A 14336-nucleotide genomic window follows, 5' to 3' on the forward strand; every position below is an offset into this window, starting at 1 on the left:
TCACACTCCATGAAATTGTAATTCATTATGAACCTTATTCTCAGAATAATAGCTAATGAAACGACAAAGTAGAGTATTTGAAATATATTTGAAGCTCAAAGTTTAAAAAAGAAGGCTTTAATGAAATATAATCTACATACTAAAAAATAAACCATTAAACATTTAAGTTAAATATACAAAATTAAACAATTAAAATCATATAACTATTAATAATAATAAATTATAAATAAAGAATATTGAAATAATAGATTGATCCAGATAATTTTTTCTTGTTCTAACATCGGAATTCAGTTAAATATGTCATAACTTTAGGTTGCAATACACAAGCGAGACGTAGAGTTTAATCAAAAGATAATCACCCCTCTTCTTCATGTGGAAGTTGCTATATACAATTGTGCACAGGATAGATATATCTCTACCGATGAGATCTAACTAATTATTCATAATAAAGTAAATGTCAAAATCATAAAATTAGACAATAAATATATTAATAAAAAAATGTTAGAAATAAATTCATCTTAAAGATTTAGAGCAAAAGCTAATTATGTAGTAATGTCCGGCGATATTACTCCTTATTAAGAGCATCAAAAATATTTCCCCCCGTTATTTAGGTATGCTTATATAACAACATACTATTATCATGAAGGATATACACAATTGTTAATTATAATGCAACACCCAATGTAACTACCCTCGTTGTTGTGACCATTTAAACAGTTGTTTTTGCCTTTTATGAGTTTTCTGAACACCATTTCTTGGAGCCCATCAACCATAGCTAAGCCTTAAGTGATAAAAAAGTAATATTTAATGACTATGTAATATTGGAAAACCTAATTATCATACCCAAGTCTTAAAACGAAGTAAGTAGTCTCAGACAAACTTGTTGCAAACCATCCAAAGCTACTACCCCCGTTGTTGTGACCATTTAAGCAGTTGTTTTTGCCCTTTACTGAGTTGTGTATCATAATTCTTGATATGTTTAGCTAAAATAGAATCATATTTTATGGTTAGATTTAAAAAAAATTGAATACTTACTGTGAGATAGTACAAAATTCAGAGTTCCATTTCGATATTCGTAAATACTTTTTACTGATAACTTGATCGTCATTTGGTGTGGATGACTCAAAACATTTTATATGTATTTCTATAAATGACATCAGTAACAACATCCTCCATTAATTTAATGATGGTTCCTCGGGAAGGAATATGTTTACCCTTGTATTTCTCCATAAATTTTTTGAACGTAGATGATTAGCAATGGATAAGGTTATATTACATGCAATAAGCATCGTTGTTAGAGATCAAAGTTAAAGTCTGACTTGATGTATTCATCGTCAAATTGATTTTATAGATGAATATCCATACTCTTGTTATGAGATGAGGATAATGAGTGGCGTGTAATTCTAGACAGGGGACTAAAGGCACATTTATATCGACAAATCCGACAAACCATCTGTTTCTCATCCGGTAAGTATTTTCCAAATTCCTGGGCCTCCATTTTCATAAATCCAGACAGAAGGCGACGTCATTTTGGGGATTTTATTCAGTTCTCTATCGACTATCACCATCTCATATTATATTAATATTGAATAATAAAGGCGGGAATGATAACGTTCATGATTGATAGAAGAAGATGTATATTATTTAATCAATGATGCCATAAGTAATTCTTCTTTTCTCCTCGCACGCTTTTGTATTCTTACCAAAATTATCACCCTTAGCTATAGGTGAGGGTGATAATTTTGGTAAGAATACAAAAGCGTGCGAGGAGAAAAGAAGAATTACTTATGGCATCATTGATTAAATAATATACATCTTCTTCTATCAATCATGAACGTTATCATTCCCGCCTTTATTATTCAATATTAATATAATAATATTAGATGGGGATAGTCGATAGAGAACTGAATAAAATGCCTAAAATAACGTCGCCTTCTGTCTGGATTTCTGAAAATGGAGGCCTAGGAATTTGGAAAATACTTACCGGATGAGAAACAGATGGTTTGTCGGATTTGTCGATATAAATGTGCCTTTAGTCCCCTGTCTAGAATTACACGCCACTCATTATCCTCATCTCATAACTAGAATATGGATATTCATCTATAAAATCAATTTAACGATGAATACATCAAGTCAGACTTTAACTCTGATTTCACAAGGATGCTTATTGTATGTAATATAACCTTATCCATTGCTAATCATCTACGTTCAAAAAATTTATGGAGAAATACAAGGGTAAACATATCCCTTCCCGAGGAACCATCATTAAATTAATGGAAGATGTTGTTACTGATGTCATTTATAGAAATACATATAAAATGTTTTGAGTCATCCACACCAAATGACGATCAAGTTATCAGTAAAAAGTATTTACGAATATCGAAATGGAACTCTGAATTTTGTACTATCTCACAGTAAGTATTCAATTTTTTTAAATCTAACCATAAAATATGATTCTATTTTAGCTAAACATATCAAGAATTATGATACACAACTCAGTAAAGGGCAAAAACAACTGCTTAAATGGTCACAACAACGGGGGTAGTAGCTTTGGATGGTTTGCAACAAGTTTGTCTGAGACTACTTACTTCGTTTTAAGACTTGGGTATGATAATTAGGTTTTCCAATATTACATAGTCATTAAATATTACTTTTTATCACTTAAGGCTTAGCTATGGTTGATGGGCTCCAAGAAATGGTGTTCAGAAAACTCATAAAAGGCAAAAACAACTGTTTAAATGGTCACAACAACGAGGGTAGTTACATTGGGTGTTGCATTATAATTAACAATTGTGTATATCCTTCATGATAATAGTATGTTGTTATATAAGCATACCTAAATAACGGGGAAATATTTTTGATGCTCTTAATAAGGAGTAATATCGCCGGACATTACTACATAATTAGCTTTTGCTCTAAATCTTTAAGATGAATTTATTTCTAACATTTTTTTATTAATATATTTATTGTCTAATTTTATGATTTTGACATTTACTTTATTATGAATAATTAGTTAGATCTCATCGGTAGAGATATATCTATCCTGTGCACAATTGTATATAGCAACTTCCACATGAAGAAGAGGGGTGATTATCTTTTGATTAAACTCTACGTCTCGCTTGTGTATTGCAACCTAAAGTTATGACATATTTAACTGAATTCCGATGTTAGAACAAGAAAAAATTATCTGGATCAATCTATTATTTCAATATTCTTTATTTATAATTTATTATTATTAATAGTTATATGATTTTAATTGTTTAATTTTGTATATTTAACTTAAATGTTTAATGGTTTATTTTTTAGTATGTAGATTATATTTCATTAAAGCCTTCTTTTTTTAAACTTTGAGCTTCAAATATATTTCAAATACTCTACTTTGTCGTTTCATTAGCTATTATTCTGAGAATAAGGTTCATAATGAATTACAATTTCATGGAGTGTGACGTTTTCAAATCTACTGTAACGGATAAAAAACGTCTAAGTCAATTATACGTGGTATATCTTCATTAAACATTTTGCTATAAATACTTTCGTTATACCCTCAAAAATCATAATAAAGCAGGCAGATAATAATCACATCCGTATTTTAAACAATGATACCATATGTCTTTTTTCCCCCCTCCTCCTCGCACGCGTTTTTCTCAACAATATTATCAACTATACCTATAGCATACATTCCTTTTTTATATATTAACTCATCCAAAGAGGTTATATATGTAGATCTATAGCCGGTAACTCCTCCTTTGTTTTTTACTCAACAGTAGGTTTAAAAAATTTACCAATAAAAACAAATTCAACCTTGAACCTATATAATAAATTGTGTGATTACAGAACACGGTTCATGTTTTTTTATATGATGAAATTTTTTGCAAGGGGGAACTGGATATACTGATAAAGTTACGGCTAGACTGACTAGCTTGATTGCATATACAAAGTAATACATTTTATTTAGCAGAATAACTCACAAGTATAGAACAGATTGAATTGAAATTTTTACAGTTGCTTTTTTAAGTTTCGTATTAACTGAAAATGATGTTAATTTTTAAAATAAAATAGTGATATCTATGTATCATTTGTTCTTTCTGTTTTTTGTTTTTTTAGTTAACAATATTACTTAATAAGTTACTACCCAGCCTTAATGAAATTTAAACTAATTTAACAAATTAAATACTGCCAAGTGATACGAGAAGTGATAATTATATAGTGACGTCATCTGAGGTATAATAAAGAGCCACATCTAGCGTAGGAAAAAAGATTTCACAAAACTTTGAATATAATAAACGCGTTTTGCCACTTTTTTTAAGCTTTACCTATGTCTAATGCTTAAGTTAGAAAACAAAGTAGTGGAAGAAAGAGATGGGGAAAACATCTGTGAGGATATTATCAAGGGAATTTAAGAGTGATAATATGACAATGGACCGTTTTATCAAGGACCAATTTGTCATGAATTCTTTGAAGAGGACCCTTGCACAGGATCTAAAGAAATGTGATAAAAAAAGCGTATATTAAGCTTTTTCTACAAGGGCGATTGGGCGATTGGGCACTACACAGCCTAGATCTGTCACTTTTTGATGAGGCTATTTTGGAGCGATTGAAGGGGTTTTTGGCATGATGTATGTTATGCTTGAGTGACTCTAGACCAAAATTTGTCAAAAAAGCTATCCAGTTCCGGTACAGATTATAACAAGTCGTTATACAGAATGGTAGTTATTTGTCTTGTGTTTTAGCAAGAACGTCCTAGACCGGTCTGAGACTGTTACAATTATAACTAATTCGGTTCTACTTTGATAAGGAGCGGTAACATTGTAAAACCTAAAATGTCATTTTTTTAGAAAAGAAAATTTATGTCCCCGGTTATTATATAGCTCGACAGTAAATTTTGGTCCACAATCTGAATACTGCACTATGATTCAAATTTCGACCCACGGTCTCGAAAAAACCACTTACGACCGAACTGAAAAAAAGGGGGTGAATTATATGCAGGTTAAAAAAAAAGTTTATGTCTCGTTTTTAGCAAGGCAACCTATAATACATCAAATATTTATCTTTAATTATAAAACCTCTATTTAGAAACTTTATCTAATTATTTAAAACTAATATTTCTAAACCTATCAGTTAAAAATTCAAATAACTAGTCAGTATTGTTATTATTTTTTAGATTTTACACAAATTGCCAATGCTATTTACCTAAAAAAATCATAAATAAATTTTTTATTTTACTTTTTATAAATAGGTGTTCCTTATGATTAAAAAATATGATGGAAAAAGTTTAAATCACTTTTATAAATATGTTAAGGTAACTTAACAGCGTGAACGTTTTAAAATCTTACACTCTTACATGTGTAATGGGAAATCCAAGTACTATTCGTACATCGAAGGATGCCGAGCTTTCCCATTTCAAGAAATTCTTTTTGGGCTATTTAAAGTTTTTCTGAAGAAAAACAACGAGCCTTAGTGTTTGGATACTTCAAAAGTTTTATTCAGGAGATATCTGAAATTTGAGACAACTTCTATATAAAAAATAAGTCCTCCAAAGTAGAATATCTCACTGTAGTGGTTATCTGCATTCTGTTTCTTCTCACATGTGATGTCTATACAATATATTTATTAAATCACTGTTTATTTTTAGTTTTTTCTACTCAAATACTTGTGTTTCCTCTCATTTCCATTTGTAAAGAGGATTTTACGCACAAAGAGTACCATTAGCAAAATATCTTAATATTTTTATGACTTGCCGTGAAAAACCCCTGCCTATTTCCTACCTTTTAATTCCTCTCAATATCTTATGTCTAAACTTCATACAATTTGTTAAAACATTGAAAGGAAATGACTACTTATAGCTAAATATTTACATCCCTATTTAAAACTCGCTAAATGATCATGAAAACCAGAAAAGGCAAGCCATGAATGAAAGTGTGGATTACAAAACAAACAAAAAATAAACTTAGAATTATAAAATTAAAAGCACACAACATTTTAATTACTTTGAGCTAAATTTATTGAAGTATTACAATATATTAATAATAATAATAATAAACGTAATAATTACACTGTCCAACAAAATCACACTTTTTTTTATGCACTAGAGCTGCATAGTGCATATGCTTAACTTAGTTCAGTGTCATCCCTTGATTCCAAATATGGCCTTATTTTTTCTCTCAATGCCTCGTGACCTTAAAAAAAAGCCATATATATATATATTTTGGCGATTTTTAAGGTTCTAACCTGTTTTCAGCCCTCTGTCTAGAAGAACATAATTACGTTAAATTACGTTAACATCATTTAAAGCCGAATGTTAAAAAGTATAAAAGCATTGTTAAATTGTCTGCATCATACTTATAATTTGAGTAATCTTTGTTTGGACTCATATGGGGTTCCACTTCATAAATCTCCAAAGGCCCAAATGTTTTACTTCTTTTTTAGGTCAAAACCTTTTGGTGCAATCCTCACTTGATCTCCATACTCTGGATTGGAGTATGTGAAGCGTTTTAGAAGCCAAGATCGAAAAGACTCATCACAATACACTAACAAGTTGAAAGTCAGCATCATGGAGCACTGAAACCAGATTTCCACGGAAAATAGTTTTGTTCTCGACAAGAATTTCATTGTTTCATAGGGTGGTGGCATTGAGTAATGCTACTCATTACATAGGTAAACATTCTTTGTTACAAGAGTTTTTTTTAATAAGTAGTACTTCTTTAATAAAATTGCAAACCACATTTAAAATAATTAAATTTCGGAAAAATTACATCTGCATCCTGTATAGCTGTAGATATCTTGACAATTTTTCAAATTTAATTAACAGAACCTGAAATGAGCTAAATAGTTCAATATAAGGTAGTTCGAAGTAAGTTGGCACCTATCGATTTCTAGAAGGTTTTTTAGAGTTGTGATCTATCACTTTCGTGAAATAGACATCTGATATTGCTGAATAGGTTACGGCTCTTTGAGATTGATATGTACATTCAATCCTTAGATGTGACTCAGTTTCTAAATAAATAACCTCGAACTAATTTTTTACATATCCTTTAAATTAATTTTCAGAAAAGTCTCCAACATCAAAAAATTCCCCTGAGATTTACTAAAAAAAAATCATCATATTTAATCGACTTTATTATGAACCATGCTTTCCTAAAGATGACACCTCGTAATAAAACCCTTATTTTGGGATGATGGCATAGAAAGATGCCAAACAATAAATATGTGTTCAATAGACCTAGTTGGTATTATAGATGCAGTAATTTTAAGGATTAATCAAGATTTTAAATTTAGTCAAGAAGTATTTTAATTTGCGTTGGTATTTTGTTAATTTATTACTTTATTACTTCTTATGTTTTTAATTCCAAAAAATGTTTGATATTGTAATATTTTTCATGATATCTATGCAGGGGGTAATTTTCCAAGCATTTTTATTTAATTCTAGTATTTTATGAAAGGTGTTAAAAAAATACTATCATAGGACATGTTATATAGAAAGTAAAATTTTCCTTTCCCTCCGAAATTTTGATTTTTCGAAATAAAACAAAATATGAATGGGCAGCAAATAAAATAATCAACGGATATTATTTTATCGACGATTTGAGCTTCTTGGGCAAGAAGATATTCATGATAGACCAGGTCCTAAGCCACGAAAATGACATATTCATTACAATACCATCCCAAGATTTCAAGTGAGCCATAAAAACAAAGCATCCAGCTGCTCAAGTTATGTATCTGAGCGTCATAGTGTCTTATGATAGGAAAATGAACTCATAATTATTGAAGGACTAGGAAAAAGGATATTCCTAGACCTACAAAAAATTTTTGAGGTGGACAGTCTTGCTAAAATTGAAGGCCAGTTAGCCTCAAGAAAATTAAATATGGACTCGTCAACGGGGCTCCACTTAATAAATCTCGCAATGCCCAAGAGTTTTACCTCTTTTAATGTGAAAACCTTCTGTTGTAATTTTCACTTGATTTCAATACTCTTAATATACTTAGCATTTTAAAAGCCAAGATTGTAAAGACTCATCAAAATGCTAACAAGTTGAAAGTCAGCATAATGGAGCACTGAAACCAGATTTCAAAGATAAATAGTTTTGTTCTCGGTTAAGAATTTCATTGTCTCATAGGATGGTGGCATTGAATAATGCTACTCATTATATAGGTGAACATTCTTTGTTACAAGAGCTTTTTAATAAATAGTACTTCTTTAATAAAATTGCTAACCATAATTAATATAATTAAATTTACGAAAAATTACATCTGCATCCTGTATCCTGGATATCTTGACGATTTTTCAAATTTAATAAAGCAAACTTGAAATGAGTAAATAAAAAAGCTAAATAGTTCAATATAAAGGGAGAAAAGAGAATTAGTTGGCACTCATCGATTTCTAGAAGGTTTTTTTAGAGCTGTGATCTATCACTTTCGTGAAATAGACACCTAATATTGCTGAATAGGCTACCCTCATTGAGAGTGATGGAAACATGCAATCCTCAGATGTGACTCAGTTTCTAAATAAATAACCTCGAACTAATTTTTTACGTATACTTTAAATTAATTTTCTGAAAAGTCTCTAATATCAAAAAATTCCCCTGCGGTTTACTAAAAAAATCATCATATTTAATAGACTTTATGCTTTTTAAACATGCTTTGCTAAAGAAAACACCTCTTAATAAAACCCGTATTTTGGAATGATGGCATAGAAAGATGCTTAAGAATAAATATACGTCCAATAAACCTAGTTGATATTATAGATGCAGTCATTTTAAGGGTTAATCAAGATTTTAAATTTAGTCAACAAGTATTTTGATTTGCTTTGGTATTTTGTTAATTAATTACTTCTTATGTTTTTAATTCCAAAAAATGTTTGATATTGTAATATTTTTCATGATGTCTATGTACATTATATTTCGTGTGTATTGTGATATTAGAAATAAATTATGTAATTATATTCTTGAAGACCTACAGTGTGCGAGGTAAAATGGTGGAACTTTTGATAACGAACAAATAGGGTAAAATGTTGTAAGAATTTAAAGGAATAAAACATTGAGGCTTTATGGCATATTTCTTTATTGATATATCTTTCTATTTTTCAAAATGAGTTCCTTTGTTAACTACCATGGTATCTCCACCCTAGGCCTAAAGACGCAGCAGCACTTATTTATGAAGTTCTTGGACATGGTTCTTTTTTTAAAATTAAAGTGTATAATTTTAGCTATCCTATGACATACTTTTAAATTTTTTTAATCTATTTTTCTTTAATCTTTGAGCCTTTGAATAAAAAGCACCTATTTTTCACTTTAAACAAAGATCATTCAAGTTATAAGTATGATCCATACATTTTGAAAATTGTTTTACAATTTTTAACATTCGGCTTTCAAATATATTAATATAATTTATCCCTATCTCCAACACCAAGTGCTTAAAACAGCTTTGAACCTTAAAATAGCCAAAAATATTTATTAATGTGTGGCCTTTTTGAAGGCCACGAGGCACTGAGAGAAAAAATAAGGCCATATTTGGAATCATGGATCAAATTATATTAAATTGAGTATATATTGTTTTTGTTCCATTTTTGATATTAGGCAGTGATACTTTCCATCTTTCATGACAACACACACTAGTTATTACTGCATGCTCAGATATTATGTCTTCACGAATTAAATAATAATGACAACAGCCATGAAAAATAAAAAACACTCGTCATATTATCATCTAGAAAAATATTGCACAAGTGTATATATAACTCTAAACATTCCTACGCACATAGACCAAATAAAAAAAATAGATCTGGATTATGCTATCTTTAGTATAGTTAAATGTCTTGGTGACCAAAAGTTAAATCAAATATTAGCTAATAATATTTAGACACCTATATTGATATGAGGAAAATTTAAGTGTAAGGATATGTATATAAAGATTTATCTAAGTCATAACTTAGATAATTTACTTTCTTTATTTCTTAATCTTTTTTTAATGAAACCTTTTTGGAGAGACACTATTTGCTTGACATGTGGCACAGTTTCTGTATATCTGCCTTTATCACGTCAATTGTATGTTTGAAATATAATTTCATGCATCTTGTATTTTATAGAAAATATGCCAACAATAAAATACAGCCAACCCTTCATTAAGCAGTCACTCAAGGGAAACTGCAAAAGTGACTCCTTAGTGCAGGTGACATTTTAAGCCAGGCTTGGTATCTTCGAAAAATTCAAAAGTTGAAAATAATTGACTAAAGAATACAATACAATTTACGACAGGGCAGTAATTAAATAACACTCATTCTCAGATAGAGAGGGAGAGAAAGAACAGTAATGTGGTAACAACATATTTTTATAAAATGTAATATAATTATTAGAGGAGGTAAAATGAGTGAGTGGTATAACTTTTTATTATTATTGAGGTTTTTATTTTATTCGCACAAATATCATAAGAATTAAATGAAGGAAGAAGGATCGCATAAAAAAATAACATAAATAAACATTTTAGTTTATAATCATCCCTCTCCTAACAAACCCTACCTAAACATATCAAAAATTTAAAATAAAAAAAATAAAAAATTTGTCAACATACAGAATTTGAAAGATATATAAAAGCATATAACAACAACTGAAACAAGAAAAAATAAAAATTAAATATAACAAGCAAGTCACCATTAAAAGTACCAAAGGTACTAGTAAAAAAGCAGTAGTAAGACTATTGTTTTTAAAAGCTACATAGTTAGTTATTAAGGAATATTCAATGTTCCTCACGGACAAAAAAATGTGCCACATTAAGAACACTACTTCTTACAAATATTGATTTAGCATAATCTTTCTGCTACTTGTTTTATAGCTTTGATATTAACTAGCCTCTCTAACTTTATTTGTCCATTATATACAAAATTAAAAAAAGGAAATTTTCGTTTTTTTATAAAACAATGTGAATTAAAATAAATTTATTTTTTCTAAAAGACCTAAATATCAATTAATAAATAAATAATAATAAATAAGCTCTAAATAAGTAGATAAAAAGATGCAATCTAGCTAGAAATAGTAAAATTCATTATAAGAAACTAATATTTCCAGAGTTAACCATAAGGTTGAAAGACAAATAGAAAACCTGAGAAATCAGCAGAGTTCATAAAATATGTAAAAGTTAAATCAATTGACGATTAATACACTTTTCAAAATGCATTTTAAATTGTTTCACAATAACAATAAGGTTTTTAAAAATGTTTAGCAGAACTTGAGGGATAAAATTAAATTAAATGGGCTGTAAAATCCCAAGGAGAAGCATGTATCCTTTGAATTTTAGTTTAGAGCATGGAATAGTTTGGAGCTCCTCATATGTCTCTTAAAACTTGAGGATAATTGTCCCTGGAGGAAAATTGTCAGCGTGAATAATTGAATTGCAAATTCGATAATATACACAATATATAAAAATAGATAAGTGAGTTTGAAAAGGATTGAGAATCGTATTTGCATTTATTGTTAATTTAAAAAACCTTTCATCCTAATTTTGAGTGCAATTTTAATATCAACTCATATTTTCTTTCACAGTGTTTAACATACTTAAATTTTGTTTTCTTTTATTTAAAAAAAAAGACATTTTGTTATTGGCAAATTTTGAAAATATTTATTGTGGTTTCAGAAAATAATTTTTATGCGTACTTATTATTTATCTAACTGAACGATAGATATGAAAACAGGGGTTGTCTAAACTAACAATTTTCCTCGAAGGCAATTTTCAACGGACAATTTTTCTTGCATTTTTTCGAATATAAAAAAATAAAAAAAGGATTACTCTTTCTTCAGTCAATTTTGAACTATATAAGCTTTCACATTGTAAGGACTTTTTCACCTCTACAGGCTCATGAGGAACATTAAAACTAAACAACTTCAACAATCTATAAAATTTCCAATAGAGTGGTGAATGCTAATTTTAACTCCATTTACATTGTCTGGTAAAATGATTGTGAGTAATTTGATTACAATTTCATGATTGAATTTGAATTATAATCTAAATATCCAAATATACTATATATCACTTTTGAAGGTCAACAGACATGGTGCATTAGACCAGGCAACATGAACTTAACCCTACACTCAGGGGCATCACAAAGAATTATAATGAATACTTTTAATAGTTCTCCATTTTGTATTTTTAATACAATTTTTTGCAAATTCAATAGTACTATCTAGTATACCTTGCAAAAAACTTACCACCTCTTCATTTATAGTTCCTGAATTATAGTTAATTTTGTTGATTGATGGTCAAAATTTTCTTGGAATCTTTTGAACAAAGGAACATCAGTTGACGATGTGGCAACTATACACTCTTGGAAAACAGTTGAAATAACTACTTCAATTATATGGGGTCTTAAAGGAAATGGTAGAAATTTTTGCCTAGTCATTTTTAGAAAAATTATGTAATATAATCAAAACGCGTAGAACGCTCATAATACGTACAAACATTAAAAAAATATTTGACGGTATCTTGTATTTTCTGAGACTCTAACAGAGTTGCTAGTTTTCCTTTGAAAAATTAAATTTGGCCTTTATTTATATATGGTCTAAAATTGAAATAAATTTGTATAGTTTTGTTTTATACAGCAATTTTTCAAGAAATTTAACTTAATAGGTTCTACTGACCATTAAAATATTTCAAGTGGCAATACAGCCTATTATATCAAAAGGCTAGAAATTCTTGGTCATGTACATATTTATTGAAATTTATACTGTATTCAGACAATCAAACTTTAGTATGATAAGAATTTGTCCCAAGAGACTCCATTTTATTTTGCAAAATATACCTCAGACAACAGGTTGTGCAGGAGGATCAAAATCTATCGCCACCACTATCCTGAGTATCAAGGACCCCTTGGAATATATTATAATACACCCTAGCCCATGATTACGCATGTTAACCGCTTGTCCACGAGGTGGACCATCGCCCTTTATCCTGAGTATCAAGGGTATTTCTAATATCCAATGATACCCCCCACGGATTCTGCAAGTTAAACACTAGGTCCAAAAGGTGTATTATTACCAAAGTTGATAATCATGAAGAGAAAAACAAGTGCAAGAAAGGGGGGTGTTGAGGAGAAAGACTTATGGCATAATTGTTCAAAATACTGATGTGATTATCAGCTGCCTGCTTTATTATGATTTTTGAAGGGTGACGTTTATTATCCGTTACAGTAGATTTGAAAACGTAATTGTAATTTATTATGAACCATATTCTCAGAATAATAACTAATGAAAAGCCAAAAAGCAGGCTTAAATTAAATATAATCTATATACTAAAAAATAAACCATCATGCATTTAAGTTAAATATACAAAATTTATCAATTAGAATCAGATAAATAATAATAACAATAAAATATAAATACAGAATATTGAAATAATAGATTGATAAAAAATAATATTTTCTTGTTCTGAAATCGGAATCCAGTTAAATATGTCATAACTTTAAGTTGCTAAACACAAGCCAGACGTTGAGTTTAATCAAAAAGATTTTTTTCTTTTTCTTCATGTGGAAGTTGCTATATACAATTGAGCACAGGATAGAAATATCTCTACCGATGAGATCTAAATAATTATTAATAAGAAAGTAAATGTCAAAATCATAAAATTAAACAATAAACATAAAAAAAAAAAATATTAAAAAAATATTATAATTAAATCCATCGTAAAAATTTAGAGCAAAAGGTACTTATGTAGTTATGTCCGGCGATAATACTCTTTATTAAGAGCATCAAAAAAAGATTTTTTCCCAGTTATTTATGCTTGTATAACAACAAATCATGAAGGATACACACAATTGCTAATTATAATGCTACACCCAATGCAACTACCCCGTTGTTGTGACCATTTAAGCAGTTGTTTTTGCCTTTTATGAGTTTTCTGAACACCATTTCTTGGAGCCTATCAACCATAGCTAAGCTTTAAGTGATAAAAAGTAATTTTTATTTACTATGTAATATTGGAAAAACTAATGGTCATACCCAAGTCTTTAAGTGAAGAAACTAATGGCAGACAAACTAGTTGCGAACCATTCAAAGCTACTACCCCCGTTGTTGTGACCATTAAAGCACTTGTTTTTGCCATTTAATGAGTTGTGTATCATAATTCTTGATAATTTTAGCTAAAATAGAATCATATTTTAGGATTAGATTTTTTGAAAATGAATACTTACTGTTAGATGGTACAAAATTCAGACTTCCATTCCGTAATTTGGTGTGGATGACTCTAAGCATGCTGAAAATTATCTCAACTTCACAATTTACAATGGGGGTATTTCTATAAATAACATCATTATTAACATCCTCCATTAATTAATTATGGTTCCTCAGGAAGGGAAG

At 29.2% G+C, this 14336-nt stretch overlaps 1 protein-coding gene and 1 long non-coding RNA gene across 2 annotated transcripts in view; one reads left to right on the plus strand and one right to left on the minus strand.

Moving 5' to 3' along the window:
* LOC121114803 (zwei Ig domain protein zig-8) overlaps positions 1-14336 on the plus strand; it is a 221319-nt gene that overhangs the window by 23403 nt on the left and 183580 nt on the right. The window lies entirely within an intron of this gene.
* Positions 70-1723, minus strand: LOC139904983 (uncharacterized). Its single transcript, XR_011779352.1, has 3 exons — positions 1036-1723; positions 844-983; positions 70-781 (listed from the first exon to the last, which is right to left on the minus strand). It is a non-coding gene; the product is annotated as an uncharacterized lncRNA (long non-coding RNA).

This window comes from Lepeophtheirus salmonis, chromosome 3, assembly GCF_016086655.4.
Source record: "Lepeophtheirus salmonis chromosome 3, UVic_Lsal_1.4, whole genome shotgun sequence".
NCBI classification, from domain to species: Eukaryota; Metazoa; Arthropoda; class Copepoda; order Siphonostomatoida; family Caligidae; genus Lepeophtheirus; species Lepeophtheirus salmonis.